Genomic DNA, 20,869 nt, shown 5'->3' with positions numbered 1-20,869 from the left:
TTTAAAATATTTCATTTTTGGCTAAAATATATATCAGTGAGAATAGTACACAGGCAGATCCAGCTTACTCTGTTAAAATGTTTCTCTCAGAGGTGCTCAGGATGACAGCACTACAGAGGAATGACTGGTTCACGTTGAATCCATGATCTATTCATTGAATGTAGAGTTAGCTCCCTTAGAAGAAAGCTTCAGGCGAAGATCCAGAATGGCAAGCAAAAAAGCAGACATTTAAGCTTGTGGTATACCAGATTGATCAATAGATTGACCAAGTGCTTGCTTAGTAAATACGCTACCATAGGACTTTTCTTTTTATAGAAAATGAATACAAACGATGTATCAGGTATGTACATTTCTTTGTGCTGTATGAATGCAGATAGATTGATTCAAGCTTAAATAAAAGCAGAGAATAATATAATGAGCCCCTCATATACTCACCACTTAGCTTCAACAGTTTTCAACTAATGAGTCATCTTGTTTTCTGTATATATCTCCTTCTTACCTGCAAATTATATATGTAATTTCATCTTTATATGTTTTCTTGCTAGACCTCTTCTAAAAAAATCATAGCCAAAAGTTTTCATACAGTGTTTAGGGGTTTCCACTTTTGCTGAGGCCGCAATTAAGAATGAGTACTTGAGCTAACTCCTTTGGAAGTGGGAGAGAAAAAAAGATGTCACAGAGCCTTCTGAATGATACTCCAGTCAGCAAATGTCCAGTGCTCCCAGATTCTTGTTTCTTCTCTTTTAATCTTACCTTTGGCCTGGAGGATCCCAGGGACGGGGGAGCCTGGTGGGCTGCCGTCTGTGGGGTCGCACAGAGTCGGAAACGACTGAAGCAGCTTAGCAGTTAGCAGCTATCAGTGATATTTGAATCAGAAAAAGATAAAAGGATACCTGAAAGAGGCTGGACTGCCCCCTCCTTTTTGCCCTCTCCACCTGAAGAAGGGAATGGCAACCCACTCCAGTATTCTTGCCTGGAGAATCCCATGGACAGAGGAGCCTGGTGGGCTACAGTCCATGGGATAACAAAAAAATTGAACATAACTGAGTGACTCACACTTCACTTCTCCTTCAGGGTGGCTTTTTCTTTCCTTCCTTCTTTCTTTTTTTTTTTGAGCCAGATGAGTTGAATGATCTAACACTGATCTACTTGAATGTGAAAACAAAAAATCCAGGACTAATAATAATGGAGGGCATTATTAATTTATTGATCATTTACTACATTAAGCACTTTTCATACATTTTATCCCTTAAACTAATCAACAAAATGATCAACTACTAGGTAGGTAGTGTTTGTGAACCCATTTTATAGATAGAAAAACTGAGGTTCACAGCATTTAAGCAACTTGCTTAGGATTTGAGGTTGAATCTCTCTGAGATTTTAGCCAGATATAAGACAAGGCCACCTTTCTCCATTGCACTCTGACAGTTGGCCATACATTAGCTTGTGTGTTCCAAGCAGGTGTACATGGGGTATTCTGCAACCATGTACCCATGTATAATTACTTTCATTGTTGATATGAGACCTTTCATAGCATTGTGTAAGAAAGTTCTTTATTCTGAGATTTTATGGAAGCCAAGAAGCAACTGGAGACAAGAGGTAGCAGCTCATATATCTCATATCCAACTGTATACTAATAAGTGAATCCAAGGCATCATCAACTATAGGTAGCTACTGTTGTAGTAAATTCGCTAAGTCACATCTGGCTCTTTTGCGATCCCATGGACTGTAGCCCACCAGACTCCTCCATCTGTGGGATTTCCCAGACAAGAATACTAGAGTGGGTTGCCATTTCCTTCTCCAGGGGATCTTCCTGACCCAGGAATTGAACCTATGTCTGTGGCATTGGCAGGCAGATTCTTTACCCGTGAGGCACCTGGGAAGTCTGACATGTAGCTCTTTGTTGTTGTAGGTGTTCAGTTCAGTCACTCAGTCGTGTCCGACTTTTTGCAGCCCCATGGACTGCAGCATGCCAGGCTTCCCTGTCCATCACTAACTCCCGGAGCTTGCTCAAACTCATGTCCATTGAGTCGGTGATGCCATCCAACCATCTCATCCTCTGTCATGCCCTACTCCTCCCACCTTCAATCTTTCCCAGCATCAGGGTCTTTTCAAATGAGTCCATTCTTCACATCAGGTGGCCAAAATATTGGAGTTTCAGCTTCAACATCAGTCCTTCCAATGAATATTCAGGACTGATTTCCTTTAGGATGCACTGGTTGGAACTCCTTGCAGTCCGAGGGGATTCTCAAGAGTCTTCTCCAACACCACAATTCAAAAGCATCAATTCTTTGGCACTCAGCTTTCTTCATAGTCCAACTCTAGACAGACCTTTGTTGGCAAATTAATGTCTCTGCTTTTTAATATGCTGTCTAGTTTGGTCATAACTTTTCTTCCAAGGAGCAAGCATCTTTTAATTTCATGGCTGCAGTCACCATCTGCAGTAATTTTGGAGCCCCCCAAAATAAAGTCTGTCACTGTTTCCACTGTTTCCCCATCTATTTGCCATGAAGTGATGGGACTGGATGCCATGATCTTAGTTTTCTGAATGTTGACTTTTAAGCCAACTTTTTCACTCTCCTCTTTCACCTTCATCAAGAAGCTCTGTACGTATAGGAGCCTCCTGATTATTCCTCCTGTGTCCACTATTCCTTTACATTCATGTAACCGCAGGGATGATATTTTACAAATGTTCAAGTCTTGTCACTTATGTGCCTAAAATCTCCCCAAGCCTTCTTATAAATAGCAGAGAAGAAAAATCAGATTCCTTTCTGAGGCTTACTAAGCTCTACAGTATCTGGCCCCGACCACCTCTCTCAGTTTATGTGCTGACCTGGTCACTGTTCCAGCCCCTCGGTCTTGGTTATTGATGTTATTCTTCCAAGATGCCACGCTACTTCTGGCTCAGGGTTTAAGTGCCTCTGACTCTCAACATACCTGGTTCCTTCCCATCATTTGAGTTTCAGCTGGAATGTCCCCACTGCAGAGTAGCCTTCTTTTCTCCCAGTGGCTTACTTTATCTGTTCTGCTCTGCACTTGTGTTGCTGTGTGAACTTCTTCTTTCTTTGTTGACTTGTTGCCATCGTGTTTGTCTCTGCTTCCCCAGCTTCAGTATGGCTTTTGTGGGGTCAGAAGTTCTGCCTTCGTGGCTGCTTTATCCTCTGAGCCTCCGTAAATGCTAGTTGAACGAATGGCTGGGTTGTTGGGTGGGGTCGTTACAACGCACCGGGCCGTAAAACTCTCGGTCAGAAAGTACTTGTGAGCTGCTGCTATCAATTGTTGGAGTTGTTCATTCCAGACTGGAATTCGCTTATCACATAATGTGTACAAGAGGTCTTAGGAATTGCCCAAGACAGTGCATTTCCTCAAAAACTGGGAGGACCTCCTTGGTCTCATGATCCAGGCCCTGAAGTCCGTGTTGTTATGAGGCGGCTGCTTTTTGCCAGCTTTCAGCTCGTGTGGACTTGACCTTCAAACCGGCAGTGTTCAGCTCTCATTTCTGGCTGACCTTTTGCTTAGGCCTAGGGCAATGTTTTCATCTCTGTCAAACTTGACCACTGCCAGTTTCTTAAAGAGTGTCTGTCCTTCTGAAAAAGAGTTTTGCCGCTTGTGTCGTAATGATCTCTAATACCCGATAAACTGCAAACAATAGGGGCATTTGGGGGGAGAAATGCTGAAACAAAAAGGCATCTTCGATTTGGAGGCAGTGCTAAACTGGGGCATAAAAAAAAGTTGTAACACGTGGAAGGCGGCACTCACAACTCCCATTGGGGTGGGGGCAGCTGGACAGTCCTTACAATGAGCTCTTATTATAAGAACACCACGAAGTCACGTAATTGCAGCCCTTTAGAAAACCGTAAAAATGTGTCAGACATTGTACAAACTGAAACAGTCTGGGCTTGATTGTTAGACCAAAAATTTCAAAAGTATCAGGGTCTTCTTAATCTAATCTAGTATTTAAAGAAAAAAAATTGAAATGAGGCAGATTTCATCATTACATAATGCCTTCGTGAGTTTATTTCTGGTTTTCAAAATTTTTAGTAGCGAAATTCTGCATGAATATATTTTTATTTGTCCACATCCACAAACTTTAATTTTTGTGGAATTTATAGATTTTTTTTCTTAATTACAAAATTAGCATCGTATACATTATTGTTGTTGTTCAGTTGCAAAGTCGTGTCTGACTCTTTGTGACATAATAGAAAATATTTAAAAGAACCAATAAGATAACAGTCATCTATACTTTAGTCATCCTGAGATAGTCATGATGAAGATTTTTGATGAATGATTTGTAACTGGTTTGTGTGTGTGTGTGCATATGTAATGAAAGCATTTTTAATTCAGTTTAGCGTCACAGAGTAGGTAGTGATTCTAACTTGTTTTGTGTTCCTGCTGCTGCTGCTGCTGCTAAGTCGCTTCAGTCGTGTCCGACTGTGTGCGGCCCCATAGACGGCAGCCCACCAGGCTCCCCCGTCCCTGGGATTCTCCAGGCAAGAACACTGGAGTGGGTTGCCATTTCCTTCTCCAATGCATGAAAGTGAAAAGTGAAAGTGAAGTCGCCCAGTCGTGCCCGACTCCCAGCGACCCCATGGACTGCAGCCCACCAGGCTCCTCTGTCCATGGGATTTTCCAGGCAAGAGTACTGGAATGGGGTGCCATTGCCTTCTCCTTTGTGTTCCTACTTATATGATAAACTTTTCCTCTCATTAAATAGTTTTATAGACACATTTCACTGTCTATATCGTGTCCATCTATTTGAGGGCAATTCCCTCCCCTCACCCTAAGGACATTTAGAATGTCTGGAGACATTTTTGAATGTTACAACCAGTGTTGAGGAAATCGTTCCATTGGCATACACTGGGCAGAGGCCAAGGATGTTGCTAAATACCCTGTAATACACATACAACCCCGCAAAAAAGAAGTACTTGGCCATAGGGTCAATAGTGCTGAGGTTGAGGAACCTTGAACTCATATAGCTTCCTCATAATTACTTGAATGCATTGCTTTGTATTGATATTAATTTCCCATATTTTGTTATTTGAGAGTAGTGGTTGGCACACTTTCTTTAAAGGGCCAGGTAGTAAATACTGTATGCTTTGGAGGATGTAAGGTCTATTACCCAACTGCCGTCTAGTATTGTAATAGTTTGAAAACAGTTGTACACTATATGTAAATTAATGAGTGTGGCTATGTCCCACTAAAACTTTATTTCCAAAAATAAGCAGTGGGTCCTAAGGTCTTCTTTTTTAGGTAATGCTCTGCTGGACCTCTGTGTTCTTAAATCTTTGCCCTTACATCTGATGATTACCTTAGAAAAGTTGTGTAAAGTGTGAATTGCTAGATGAGCATGTACTTTTAAAAACTTAGTATCAATTCATTGTCTCACCTGTATCATATGAGATTGTTCATTTAGTGTATTCTAGTCCCACTTATGCTACCATCATTTCATCGGATTTGGAACTACCTCCTGGAATATGGAATGTGAAAGGCTAAGGGAGTTTACCAATTTAAATGCCTTCAGGAGCCAAGCAAATTAATGAGTAGATCAGGGCCGTTTTAAGTATCAGAATAAGGAGTGATAACCAGAGATCAAATTGCCAACATATGTTGGACTATAGAAAAAGCAATGGAATTCCAGAAAAACATCTACTTGTGCTTCACTGAATACCTGAAAGCCTTTGACTGTGTGGATCACAGCAAACTGTGGAAAATTCTTAAAGATATGGGAATACCAGACCGCCTTACCTGCTTCCTGAGAAACCTGTATGCAGGTCAAGAAGCAACATTTAGAGCTGGACATAGAGCAACAGACTGGTTCCAAATTGGGAAAGGAGTATGTCAAGATTTTATATTGTCACCCTGCTTATTTAACTTATATGCAGAACACATCATGTGAAATGCTGGGCTGGATGAATCACAAACTGGAATCAAGATTGCTGGGAGAAATATCAGCAACCTCAGATATGCAGATGATACTGCTCTAATGGCAGAAAGCAAGGAGGAACTAAAGAGCCTCTTGATGAAAATGAAAGAGGAGAGTGAAAAATCTGGCTTAAAGCTCAACATTCAAAAAATGAAGATCATGGCATCTTGTCCATTACTTCACAAAAAATAGATGAGAAGAAAGGGGAAGCAGTGACAGATTTTATTTTCTTGGACTCCAAAATCACTGCAGATGGTGACTGCAACCACAGAATTAAAAGACGCTTGCTCCTTGGAAAAAAGCTATTACAATCCTAGATAGCATATTAAAAAGCAGAAACATCACTTTGCTGACAAATGTCCATATAGGCAAGCCTGTGGTTTTTCCAGTGGTCATGTATGGGATGTGAGAGTTGGACCATAAAAAAGGCTGAGTGCTGAAGAATTGATGCTTTCGAACTATGGTGCTGGAGAAGACTCTTGAGAGTCTCTTAGACAGCAGGGAGATTAAACCAGTCAATCCTAAAGGAAATCAACCCTGAATGTTCACTGGAAGGACTGATGCTGAAGCTGAAGCTCCAGTACTTTGTCCACCTGATGCGAAGAGCTGACTCATTAGAAAAGACCCTGATGCTGGGAATAGGATTGAAGGCAGGAGAAGGGGGCGACAGAGAATGAGATAGTTGGATGGCATTGTCGACTTAATGGACGTGCGTTTGAACAAGCTCCGGGAGATAGTGAAGGACAGGGAAGCCTGGTGTGCTGCAGTCCGTGAGGTCACATAGAGGTGGACGCAACTTAGTGACTGAACAAGAATGTGGCAAAATGAAGAGCAAGAGTCACATCAAAGGAAGGCAGCTGCTTCTCAGCTCCGCCCCCTACTGGCCCACTGGGTGGTTGTTCATTGTTGCTAGGTCTTTGTATTCAGAGAAACCAGACATCCAAATTTTAGTATGAGAACTCCTAATTTTTAATTAAATACTCTGTAGGCCATTAAGCCATACCTGTGGACTGTGCCTATGGGCCACCAGCTTGAGGACTTCTGCTTTAATTGTGACTTATCAAGAGGTCTACAGTGTAGTGAAAGTCACTCAGTCATGTCCAACTCTTTCCGACCCCATGGACTATACCGTGCATGGAATTCTCCAGGCCAGAATACTGCAATGGGTAACCTTTCCCTTCTTCAAGGGATCTTCCCAACCCAGGGATTGAACCCAGGTCTCCCACATTGCAGACAGATTGTTTACCAGATGAGCCACAAGGGAAGCCCAAGAATACTGGAGTGGGTAACCTGTCCCTACTCCAGTGGCTCTTCCTGACCCAGGAATCGAACTGGGGTCTCCTGCATTGCTGGTGGATTCTTTACCAACTGAGCTATGAGGGAAGCTAGAGATAGAGACAAATGTCCAGGCTCTTAGCCATGTGTGTTAGATCCTCAGGGCCCTAAGCATCATGAATAAGAGCTGTAAGAGTTGGCAGTCTTTGGGTCTGCCCTCACAGAAAAGGAAGTTTTGTAACTCAGATTGGGGAGGTGCACTGTGAATCATCTGCCTGGCTTGGAGACATTTCCTCCAGGGTTTTCTGAATTAGTCAAGAAGAAAGTCAGTCTGCCACTTCTCCATTCCTTCAGGACATTTCCAGAATCTGTCAGGACCCTAACCTCTAACCTGTCCAAGGCCCTAAACAGTCTGATACCCTTCGTCCTTAGTTTTCTAGTCTCTCCCCTCATCCATGCATTTCAGCCCCACTGCCTCCACTCAGTCATCAATTCTCTACATATTTGCTGAGCTCCTACTATGTGCCAGGCCATGTTCTGGACACAGAGAACAGAGTAGGGGTGGGTGGGGGTCACTGGTGGGGAGGGGATTGGGGTTTCTAAGTGCTTAGGATGGTTATGGGAGATAAGATCAGAGAGAAATGACCTCGGGATGGAAGGGGAGGTGGGCACAGTGGGCTGGAGTCTTCAAACTTTGTTGTGGATAAGAATCTACCTGGAGAGCTTGTTAAAACATTAATTGTGATCCTCACTCAGAAATACTGATGCATCAGTTCTGGTGTGGAGCCCAAGAATGAGCATATCTAACAAGCCCATGGACAGCTCTGGTTTAGGGACTTGTAGGCCAATGGCACCCCACTCTAGTACTCTTGCCTGGAAAATCCCATGGATGGCGGAGCCTGGAAGGCTGCTGAGCAACTTCACTTTCACTTTTCACTTTCATGCACTGGAGAAGTAAAAGGCACCCCACTCTAGTACTCTTGCCTGGAAAATCCCATGGATGGCAGAGCCTGGAAGGCTGCTGAGCAACTTCACTTTCACTTTTCACTTTCATGCACTGGAGAAGTAAAAGGCAACCCACTCCAGTGTTCTTGCCTGGAGAATCCCAGGGTCGGGGGAGCCTGGTGGGCTGCCGTCTATGGGGTCGCACAGAGTCGGACATGATTGAAGTGACTTAGGGTTAGGGTTAGGGTTAGCAGCAGGCAGGCCATTGTAAGGAGTTTTATTTTCCTCAGAGATAAATAGGGAGCCATTGGAGAGGGGTTCTTTGTGCACAGGAGTGGTATGATCTGACATGTTTTACAAGGATCACACAGTATATTGAACATAGGCTGCAAGAGAGCACATAGTAGGTGGAAGAGTCAAGAGGCTTTTCAGTCACCCAAATGTGAAATGATGATGGCCTTGTTAAAGTGATGAGAGCTTGTTAAAACATCGATTTTAGGGTGTTTTACCTTGTTAAAGGTGAAAGAGGAGAGTGAAAAGTTGGCTTAAAACTCAACATTCAGAAAATGAAGATCATGGCATCCGGTCCCATCACTTCATGGGAAATAGATGGGGAAACAGTGGAAACAGTGTCAGACTTGATTTTTGGGGGCTCCAAAATCACTGCAGATGGTGACTGCAGCCATGAAATTAAAAGACGCTTACTCCTTGGAAGGAAAGTTATGACCAACCTAGATAGCATATTGAAAAGCAGAGACATTACTTTGCCAACAAAGGTCTATCTGGTCAAGGCTATGGTTTTTCCTGTGGTCACGTATGGATGTGAGAGTTGGACTGTGAAGAAGGCTGAACGCCGAAGAATTGATGCTTTTGAACTGTGGTGTTGGAGAAGACTCTTGAGAGTCCCTTGGACTGCAAGGAGATCCAACCAGTCCATTCTAAAGGAGATCAGCCCTGGGATTTCTTTGGAAGGAATGATGCTAAAGCTGAAACTCCAGTACTTTGGCCACCTCATGCGAAGAGTTGACTCACTTGGAAAGACTCGGATGCTGGGAGGGATTGGGGGCAGGAGGCGAAGGGGATGACAGAGGATGAAATGGCTGGATGGCATCACTGACTCAATGGACGTGAGTCTGAGTGAACTTCGGGAGTTGGTGATGGACAGGGAGGCCTGGCGTGCAGCGATTCATGGGGTCACAGAGAGTCGGACACGACTGAGCGACTGAACTGAACTGAACTGACTTTGTTAAAGAGGTAACAGTAGAGATGATGAAAATTAGTTACATTTGGGATATATCCTAAAAAGAAAACCAGTGCCTCTTGATGGATTGGATGTAGGGTGTGAAGGAAAGAAATGAATTGAAGATGATGAAGTTGACCACAGTTTTGGAAATGAGCAACTAGGTTGAACCAGATGAAGGTTATTTAATTTAATTTCATACATTTCAACGTAATGGAAGAATGCGATTGCCATCTACTAAGATGGAGAAGAGTGTGGCAGGAGGGGAGGATGTCTTCAGTCCTCCCAATGGAGTAGGCTGGTGGAGGTGACTGTGGAGTTCAGGACATCTGAACCAGGTGTTTAAATCCAGGAGCCTGGATCTTCATCAGGGCTGTGCTTGCAGAGAGAGGAAGTCAAGCTCTGAACCCTAGGGTGCTCTGACATTTAAGAAGGAGAGAAGAGGAGAAAACTAGCAAAGGCCACTGGGAAGAAATGATGAAAGAGGCAGGGCAGGAGAAAACCCAGGCAAGTGTCAAACCCTGTCAAGAAGCAGCCAAGGAGAGTGTGTGTGAAGAGCCTCCTTACTCTTCCCTGAACAGGAGAGGCTTGTTCACACCGAGGACTTTTGTACTTTGCTGGATTGCTCTTTCCACCCATCTCCTAGCTCATTCTCTTTCCCCAACTATAGACCTATACTTACATGTCACCTTCTGGGTGAGGCTTGCCCCTGAACAGCCTGTGTCTAACGAAGACAGTTGCCTGGTATCTGGCTGGTAGATAGTATTTGGTGAGTGAATGGTGAAGATATAACTCTTTTGATGGGAGCAGAAGTTGAGGTGAAAATGTGTTAAAGCCTTGCACTCAGAGGGTGGTGTGATTTATTGACCAGCAGGGTAGACTTCCCCTGGGAGCTTATTAGAAATGCAGGATCCTGGGCCCTACCCCAGACCTACAGAATCACACAGCACTTAACAAGATCCTAAATGATTTATTTAGACATGAAGACTTGCACTCAACCCTATTTTTGTGTTTGGAAGAGGACAATTGGGTATACTCTGAATAGCAGCAATTCAATATAAGAGGTTAAACCTATGAAAATCTGAAGAGTCTATAGTTCCTTCTGTATGTAATCAGTTGTCATCATATGATTTTAAAAAATTGTGAGAAGAAGCTTTCAAGAATACTTTATAAGCTATCCAAGTGATTTCTGAGCTTTATTTTAAATTGACCTGAGCTAGGAGTGAATATTGGAGAAGGCAATGGCACCCCACTCCAGTACTCTTGCCTGGAAAATCCCATGGACGGAGGAGCCTGGTAGGCTGCAGTCCATGGGGTCGCTGGTCCGACTCCACTTTCACTTTTTACTTTGCTGCATTGGAGAAGAAAATGGCAACCCGCTCCAGTGTTCTTGCCTGGAGAATCCCAGGGACGGGGGAGCCTGGTGGGCTGCCGTCTCTGGGGTCGCACAGAGTCAGACCTAACTGAAGCGACTTAGCAGCAGCAGCAGCAGCAGGAGTGAATATAAAATGCACAGCATCAGGTACATGATATACAGTTTTGATTGAATTAATGCTAATTCTGTTTTCTGTGTTTTAAAAAAAATCCTGCTATATTTAATATGATATAACTGTGCATCATGATTTATATGGTCCTCAGAATGTAAATGCATGGTTTTTCTTTAAAGTGAGTAATGGATTAAGTTTATTGGGTCTTGCTGCTTCTCTTATAGAAATTTGATTCTGTAAGTGGTGTTTTTAACCTGGGATTATTCATACTCTGCAGGCAGATGGCTGCCACCCTTTAATCTCTCATATTTCTATTTGGCTGAGATAAACACTTGATGTTCTTTTAATACTCAGACCTTGGGTTTATTTTAGTCTGAGAGAGAAAAAATAATATATATACTGTGAGTTTTCTTACAGTAATACTTCCTTTTTATTTTTTTTTTTAAGACTGCTGAATATTGTTTTTCCTAAATACCAAGCATGCCCACTTTGCAGTTTAGAGTAAGTCCTTTATTTTATAGGTCATTGGTTTAGGATAAGAAGCTTGCTAGGAACTTTTAATAGGGCAGTCCACTTTATTCTATTACAACATCACAGTTTTAGAAAAATAGATTTGCTCGCCGTTCCTCATGTGCACATTTACTACACATCCGTCTGAATTCAGAGAGCCTGGTGAGCTGCCGTCTGTGGGGTCGCACAGAGTTGGACACAACTGAAGCGACTTAGCAGCAGCAGCAACAGAGTAGTAAGACAGGAAGTGGTGTTAAACTGTGCAGATCAAAAACAATACAATATAAATTCATGCATATTTTTGCATGCATAAGATATGGGAGTACACTTCTGGATGTAGGTTTATCTTTGTCTCTTTACTCAGTTCAAATCCTTGATGGAAATTGATCAGCAGTGAAGGGGTTCCATCATTTGTTACTGGACACAGGAGGCAGGGCCCTGAGTTTGTTTTCTAACCCTGGTGAGCCTTTTCACTTTTCCTTTTAGAGTTTGTTTTTGTTTTACAGCCTTTAAAATAGGGATAATTAAGCATATCCTCTGTTCATTTGTCCAGTTATTTGGAAAAACAACTATAAAATTATTTATACATATTGTATTTCTCTTTTGAAAAAAAAATCACCTCATTCTTCAAATCTTGCTGAAGCTTCAACATAGTAGGAAAACTGAATTCTAGATTGGTAAAACTTTCTTACAGAGCAAGGATTGACATTTTCTCTAAAAACCCAGATAGTAGATATTTTAGGCTAGGAGCCACCTGGGCTCCGCTGCTATAGTGTGGGAGCAGCCATGGACAACATGTCAACGAATGGACGGGGCTGTGTGCCAAGCAAACTTTATTTATGGACATTGAAATTTGGATTTCATAAAATTCTCATGTATCATGAAATATCATTCTTCTTTTCATGATTTTCAGCCAGTTAAAACTGTAAAAATCTATTCTTAGTGTTTAGGCCATGCAAAAGCAGAGAGCAGGCCTAATTGGGCTGGTGGGCAGATCTCTGTGATAGGGAAGAAGACCTGGCTATATCAACTGTAGTCACTTATTTAAGTACTGATCTTTTTTTTTTTTTTTTTTTTGCATATGATTTTTAAAAAATTGAAGCATAGTTGATTTACAGTGCTGTATTAGTTTCAGCTGTACAAGAAAGAAAAATCTGAAAAAGAATATATGTGTATGCTGCTGCTGTTAAGTCACTTCAGTCGTGTCCGACTCTGTGTGACCCCATAGACAGCAGCCCACCAGGCTCCTCTGTCCATGGGATTTTCCAGGCAAAGAGTACTGGAGTGGGGTGCCATTGCCTTCTCCAATATATGTGTATATTCTCTTTCAAATTCTGTTCCATTATAGGTTATTACAAGATATTGAATATAGTTCCCTGTGCTATCCAATCAGACTTTGTTGTTTATCTGTTTCATGTATAGTTGTGTGTTTCTGTTAATCCCAAACTCTTGATTTATGCCCCCCAACCCTTGCTTTTCTTTTTGGAAAACCATAAATTTGTTTCCCATGTCTCAGACTCTGTTTTCTGTCTTTAAATATGCTCATTTGTATCTTTTTTTTTTAGATTCCTTATATAAGTGATAACAGCTTCCCAGGTGGTGCTAGTGGTAAAGAGCCCACCTGCCAATGCAAGAAATGTAAGAGACGTGGGTTCAGTCTGGTTTGGGAAGATCCCCTGGAGCAGGAAGTGGCAACCTACTCCAGTGTTCTTGCCTGGAGAATCCTGTGGACAGAGGAGCCTAGCAGGCTATAGTCCATGGGGTCACACAGAGTCAGGCATGACTGAAGTGGCTTAGCACGTGTAACTGATACTATATGGTGTTTGTCTTTCTCAACTTACTTAGTATGATAAACTCTAGGTCCATCCATATTGCTGGCTGTGGCATTATATTATTCTTTGTAATGCCTGAGTGGCTCAGTGATCAGTGCAAAGAAATAGAGGAAAAAATAGAATGGGAAAGACTAGAGATCTCTTCAAGAAAATTAGAGAATCTAAGGGAACATTTCATGCAAAGATGGGCTCAATAAAGGATAGAAATGGTATGGACCTAACAGAAGCAGAAGGTATTAAGAAGAGGTGGCAAGAATACACAGAGGAACTGTACAAAAAGACCTTCATGACCCAGATAATCGTGATGGTGTGATCACTCACCTAGAGCTAAACATCCTGGAATGTGAAGTTAAGTGGGCCTTAGAAGCATCACTATGAACAAAGCTAGTGGAGGTGATGGAATTCCAGTTGAGCTATTTCAAATCCTAAAAGATGATGCTGTGAGAGTGCTGCACTCAGTATGCCAGCAAATTTGGAGAACTCAGCAGTGGCCACAGGACTGGAAAAGGTCAGTTTTCATTCCAATCACAAAGAAGGGCAATGCCAAGGAATGTTCAAACTATCGCACAATTGCACTCATCTCACATGCTAGTAAAGTAATGCTCAAAATTCTCCAAGCCAGGCTTCAGCAATACATGAACCATGAACTTCCAGATGTTCAAGCTGGTTTTAGAAAAGGCAGAAGAACCAGAGATCAAATTGCCAACATCCGCTGGATCATTGAAAAAGCAAGAGAGTTCCAGAAAAACATCTATTTCTGCTTTATTGACTATGCCAAAACCTTTGACTGTGTGGGATCACAATAAACTGTTGAAAATTTTGAAAGAGATGGGAATACCAAACCACCTGACCTGCCTCTTGAGAAATTTGTATGCAGGTCAGGAAGCAACAGTTAGAACTGGACATGGAACAACAAACTGGTTCCAAATAGGAAAAGGAGTACGTCAAGGCTGTATATTGTCACCCTGCTTATTTAGCTTATATGTAGAGTACATCATGAAAAATGTTGGGCTGGATGAAGCACAAGCTAGAATCAAGATTGCTGGGAGAAATATCAATAACCTCAGATATGCAGATGACACCACCCTTATGGCAGAAATTGAAGAAGAACTAAAGAGCTTCTTGATGAAAGTGAAAGAGGAGAGTGAAAAAGTTGGCTTAAAATTCAACATTCAAAAAACTAAGATCATGGCATCTGGTCCCATCACTTCATGGCAAATAGATGGGGAAACAGTGGAAACAGTGGCAGACTTTATTTTGTGGGGCTCCAAACCACTGTAGATGGTGACTGCAACCATGAAATTAAAAGATGATTACTGCTTGGAAGGAAAGTTATGACCAACCTAGACAGCATATTAAAAAGCAGAGACATTACTTTGCCAACAAAGGTCCCATCTAGTCAAGGCTGTGGTTTTTCCAGTAGTCATGTATGGATGTGAGAGTTGGACTATAAGGAAAGCTGAGTGCCGAAGAATTGATGCTTTTGAACTGTGGTGTTGGAGAAGACTCTTGAGAGTCCGTTGGACTGCAAGGAGATCCAACCAGTCCATTCTAAAGGAGATCAGTCCTGGGTGTTCATTGGAAGGACTGATATTGAAGCTGAAACTCCAATACTTTGGCCACCTGATGCAAAGAACAGACTCATTTGAAAAGACCCTGATGCAGGGATTGAAGGCAGGAGGAGAAAGGGATGACAGAGGATGAGATGGTTGGATGGCATCACCAAGTCAATGGACATGAGTTTGGGTAAACTCCGGGAGTTGGAGATGGACAGGGAGGCCCGGAGTGCTGCAATTCATGGGGTCACAAAGAGTCAGACATGACTGAACAACTGAACTGAACTGAACTGAATGCCTGAGTAATAGTCCATTGTGTATATATACAACATCTTTATCTCTTCATCTGTTGATGGACATTTAGGTTGCTTCCATGTCTTGACTATTGTAAATAGTGCTACTATGAACCTTGGGGTGCATGTATCTTTTAAAATTAGAGTTTCCATTTTTCCTGGATATATGCCCAGGAGTAATTTTGCTGGATCTTATTGCCACTCTGTTGTTAGGGTTTTTGTTGTTGTTGGAGAAACCTCCATGCTGTTGTTTGTAGAGTGTATACCAATTTACATTTCCACCAACAGTGTAGGAGAGTTCCTTTTCTCCATATCCTCTTCTAAATTTGCATTTGTCTGCATATGGTTTGGGGTTTTCTCTCTTAGGTCAGGATTTGTATCCTTGTTGTCTTTCTTTTTTATTAAGGAGAAGGTTGTCCAGGTTGCAGTGAAAACATTGCTGAATGAGAACTTGCGTTCTGGGCCATTGTTTTCATTCATGGTAATATTATAATTGTGGGACTGAAAAGAATCTTGTCACCTCTCATACATGACCTAGGGCAAGACTTTGGGTGAGTCATTTCAGAATGCTAGCTGTTTCAGAATGTGCTCTGTTTCATCATGTTCTAAGGGATGATGATTACATTAGTGACCATCTCTGTACATTGTCCTTTAAAAATAGTATGAAGAGCATAGTGGTTTGGGGGGTGCTGTGCTGTGTGTGCTTAGTCACTCAGTCATATCCAACTCTTCGCGACTCCATAGACTGTAGCCTGCCAGGCTCCTCTGTTCATGGGAATTCTCAGGGCAAGAATACTAGAGTGGGTTGCCATGCCCTCCTCCAGGGCATCTTCCCAATCCAGGCGTATAACCCAGGTCTCCCTCATTGCAGATGGCTTCTTTACTGTCTGAGCCGCCAGGGAAGCCCAAGAATACTGGAATGGGTAGCCTATCACTTCTTCAGGGGATCTTCCCAACCTAGGAATGGAACCGGGGTTTCCTGCGTTGCAGGCAGATTCTTTACCAGCTGAGCTACCAAGGAAGCCCTTGGGGGTGGTAGTGGATAGCATCTGATTGAATCCATTTTAATATTTCTTTTACTTACTGAACAAAAGAACACATTCTCTCTCTAAACACAAAGTGAGAAATCTGAAAGCTCTGATGACTTGTTCAAAAAGTAAAGTCCATTATAGTAAAAGAATTATGGGAATATTCACTCAATTTTATTTTTATTCTGATCTACAAATAGTAGAGGTAATCAAAGTGCAGTGGATATCAATCAGATGGGGATTTTTCTTTGCTCCGGTGAATTCTTTTGTCAGCCAATTTGATGGTATCTGCAGGCACCATCTTACACTGATGTGCTCCAGGGTCTCTTTAGAATGAAACCGATGGGAAACAGCCTGTCAGTGTCACCTGGGAAGTGGGGAAACTAAACTGTGACAGCTAGAAAGTGATTCATTCCCATTCGTTTGCTATCAGTTCAGGATCTGAATGAAGGAAGGAAAAAGGGAAAAAGACAGTAGTAATAACAGGAAAGAAAAGTTTCAAAGTCATTGGATTTTTGCCCTTGACCCAGATAGCTAACATACTTACTTCTGTGAAATATAAGTTATGTCAATAAAATATGGTGTTTTGATAGAGTGAGAAGTATTCCAGCTTTATTTTGTGTCTGCACCTCAACTGCTCAACAATACCCAATTTTTGGCATCTGAATTCCATAATACAGTTGGTTTGAAGGACAAAAACCTACAAAAATTACCAGGAAATCATACCGATGTTTAATGCCACATGTGTTTTCATTGGCAGTTTTAAAATGAATGAGAGGGAAATCACTAACTAAAAATCTATGGTTTAGGACAGTTGAAGACAGAATGTTACATTTATATGGCTTTTACTATAGAGAAAGGAGAGACTTCCCTGATGGTCCAGTGGTTAAGACTCTACGCTTCTAGTAGGGGGCGAGGGTTTGATCCCTGGGCAGGGAACTAAGATCCCACATGCTGTGCAGTGTGGCCAAATAAAGCAGTCAAAAGACTATAGTATAGAGCCTCATAATAATGTTGTGGAAGTTGAAACTCCAATACTTTGGGTATCTGGTGCGAATAGCCGACTCATTGGAAAAGACCCTGATGCTGGGAAAGATGGAAGGCAAAAGGAGAAGAGGGCGGTAGAGGATAAGATGGTTGGATATCATCACCAATTCAATGGACATGAACTTGGGAAAACTATGAGAGATAGTGAGGGACAGGGAGGCCTGGTGTGCTGCAGTCGTTGGGTCACAAAGAGTTGGACGTGACTTAGCGATTGAACAACAAAAGCAATGCTATGAGAAATTAGGGTTATTAGTGTTTTGAGTGTGAGGCAAGCAAAACGCACAGTGACTTTGTTGTGCACCACCAACACAGTGGGCAACAGCATGACCAGGATGGGCTGGATACAATGCTACAGGTAGATCAGAGCTTCTCAAAGTGTCATCCCAGAACCCTGGGGGTCTCCAGGACTCCTGCCATTCCACCAGGTCACACATACTTTTATAATAATAACAAACTGTTATTTTCCTTTTTATAAATGTTCATCTCTCAAAGAGAGTACAGTGCCATTTTATATTAGAGACTTGAGCATCCTTGGATTTTGCCATCTGCAGAGGTCCTAAAACCCATCCCTGTGGATTCCAAGGATAACTCTATACAGAAGAGTTTTACAGAGGCTACATAATGTGTTACAGTGTCTTTGTTCTCATGCCCAGCAGACTATATGCTAGTGAGTTATCTTGGGTTTTAAAATTTTCTCAGTTTTAATTCTTAAGATGATAAATACAGATAAAACCCACATAAACACAAGACATTTAAGAGTTTAAAAGGGTCCTAAGGCAAAAAAGAAAATTTGAAAACGGTTGTTTGAGATGGATTGCTAAGCCTAGTATAATTGTGGTTTCATTTAATGCCAAAAACACCTCTAGCAGGCAGGTTCTGTTATCACCCTCATTGAGCATATGAAGTGACTAAGGCCTGGAAAGGTTCATATCGTGCCAAAGGTCACATAAGTAGTAAGCTGCGAGATCTGAATGTGATCGCAGGTTTATACTACTAATTCTTCTGCTGACTGTGCCACCAGGCACGATGCGCCTCTCAGAGAAGCACCAGGAATGGAATGGCCTATATTTGACACTAATGTTTCAGAAGAAGAACTAACTTCTAAGAACCTCGGTGCTCCTGCTGGGCCCCAGAATATAGAAAGAAAGATTCTCCTTCTGGACGGTGTAGAGCAGAGACCACATTTCTGTTGAGTCCAACCAACAAGTGTGTTTGATTTGTCTTGTACAGTATGAAAAATCAAACAATTAGGTGTCATTTTTGTAATCTGGGAGTTTTCATTGAAAAAACAAGTTCAGGTTGCAGGCTAAACTGAAAAATTGAAAAAAAAAAAAAAAAAAAACCCAACTCGACTGGAATGGTATTGCCACAGGGCTGCAGTCAATTACAGATTATGTCAGCTGTTTTTTTGTCTTTTTTTTTTTTTTACATGAAGCACGTGCACTCTAGTTTGCCACAGACCTCACCACCCCATAGATCATGACCTCCTTTATGTTACCTATTTTAGGTGTTGGATTGGTGATGTCTGGGGATGTTCTGTCTTCTCCATAATGTTTATAGCCAGTCCGTTCTTAACTTACTTAAAAATATATTGACAGTAAAAGGGAAACAATACATCCCACTCTGAGCATCCCAATCTGGTTGTAGTAAAGACCTCACTGACAGTGCTGAACAGACAAGAAGTTGCTTTTTTCCTTACTAAAGCCTGAAATTCTGATTCATTTAAAGAATAAGGATCTGCCAGTGAATTAACATTTATTTTTAAATGTGCAGCCCTTTCTTTTTTAAGTGTAATAGTGAAATAAGCACATTACACCCATTGCCCTCATTTGATGTTTATTTTAGTAATGTCTATTGTCCTCATCATTATCATGTCTGGACCCTTTATGAAACTTAAAATGTTTCTGTGCACGTTAGATCAGTCATTTGAAAGAATTTGAGATTGTCAACTAAAGGACTTCATTAGCCTGGGCATTTGGACAAAATTATTAAATTTCAAATTCTTGTACTTAAAATATCTCACCATTTCAGCAGTGCCTATCAGCCATTATCATAATTTTAAATATATATCTGTTTGTGTTTTCCTTCCTTTGCTTCACCCCAGACTCTCAGTGTCATAAAGCTGACAATTGTATCTACTTGCTCACAATGTGCATTCTTTGCCTGGAACGGCATTTAGCACATAATACCATTAAATAATGGAATGAATAAATGAGCAAATATACAAATACACCAGTTGTGTATATGATAAATGTATTCTTCTTTAGCACCAAGAATTACATTAAAAGATTTTCAGTGAAAATTGTTATGCTTCCTAATTTGAGGACTAAATTGGGGAGGTGTGTATTTCTTAATTTCCATGTAAATATGTATTCGAAAGTGCCTCTGTGGATATATGTATTTTTCCTTTTCTATTTCGAATAGCTCCCCCTTTTCCTGATGCAAGGTCAGGAGGAAATTTATTTATCTATCCAGCTAAGAATAAGATGTACCTTGAGACCTGGATGCAAGATGAGACTGCTGAACTCGAAAGTTCATCAGGGACTCCCACATACTAAAGGACACTCTTTCTGTGTTTGGAAGGGGCCAAGTTACTCATCCATTAGAAAAGTCTCATGTGTAGCTTTTAGGCAGTGTTCTCCAAAGAGGGCATCTAGCTCTTAGCCTATTGCTGAAAGAGAAATAGCACTGTCTATTAATACTACTGGAACTAAAGATGAATAGTGAATTGGCCTTGATCTGACAGCGAGTTTGACTTTGATAGCTCATCCCTTAAAAAAGGTTCTTTTATATTTATGAAAAAAAGGCATGACGTCAAGCTGGGTGGGATGGGGGGCGGTTGATATCAATATTTAAGAGCAAACTTGTAGGGCTTCCAAAAAAAAAAAAAGCCCTTTGTGTGAACTTTTTTTTTTTACATGCATAACTAATTAGCTTAGGTTATTATAAGCAGGGCTGCTGTGATGAAGTTTCCGGTGGTGTCTCGGGACACCTTGTTTATAGTGCTTTCTCTATGCCAGTCTACGAATTGGAGTTACAGAAAGTAGAGGGAACGAATAGTCTACTGTTTCTTGTTGGATTGGGGCCACCTAAAACGTGGTTATGCTGGAAATGCTAGAATATAATCACTATCAGGTGAGCTTTATTCTTATATTCAGTCTCTGAAATGTAATTCATAAATTGAGTGTTTCACCTTTTCGTGTTATTGTAGTAGACACACAGTTTTCAGTTGGTACGTGTCTTCCTTTTTAATGTTGTTTATTATTTGATGCCATAAGCAGTAATCCAATGTAGTTTTGAACAGAGTAAATATTAGTAGGATTTTTTTCCCTCTTGTGCATGGCTGTATTCTCCCCATGACTCCTATTCTTAGCTCATAAGAATAAATTGTGTTTCTCAAGGAAAAAGTGACTATATTGAGTATCATTGATTTTGTTTAAAAGCTTCGTATTGTCTATTAATGTCTTATGAGAAACAAGGTGAAAATATACTGGTGGCTTAAAAAAATGCCTTTAAAAACATATCCAAAAAGAAAAAACAAACAAACACATCTGTGGAAGTGTTTTTTGTGTTTGAAAGAAACTACTTCATGTGGAACTGCTTTTTATGTTGAGTTTAAGATCTTAATTAAAATGTTGAATACTCATGTCCCAATGAAAGTGGGAAGAATTAATCTGCAACTGGTGGATTTAATCATCAGAATGTTTCTGTTTATGTTCTACAACCATTTTAT

At 41.3% G+C, this 20,869-nt stretch overlaps 1 protein-coding gene across 26 annotated transcripts in view; it reads left to right on the top strand.

Annotated features, from left to right (window-relative positions):
• MITF (melanocyte inducing transcription factor) overlaps positions 1–20,869 on the top strand; it is a 229,092-nt gene that overhangs the window by 172,570 nt on the left and 35,653 nt on the right. The window lies entirely within an intron of this gene.

The sequence above is a fragment of the Bos grunniens genome, chromosome 22 (assembly GCF_055505025.1).
Source record: "Bos grunniens cultivar Pamir isolate PY7600 chromosome 22, Bosgru_T2T1.0, whole genome shotgun sequence".
Lineage (NCBI taxonomy): Eukaryota > Metazoa > Chordata > Mammalia > Artiodactyla > Bovidae > Bos > Bos grunniens.
The sequence above is the reverse complement of the archived record's forward strand: the minus strand, read 5'-3'. Positions and strand labels throughout refer to the sequence as shown.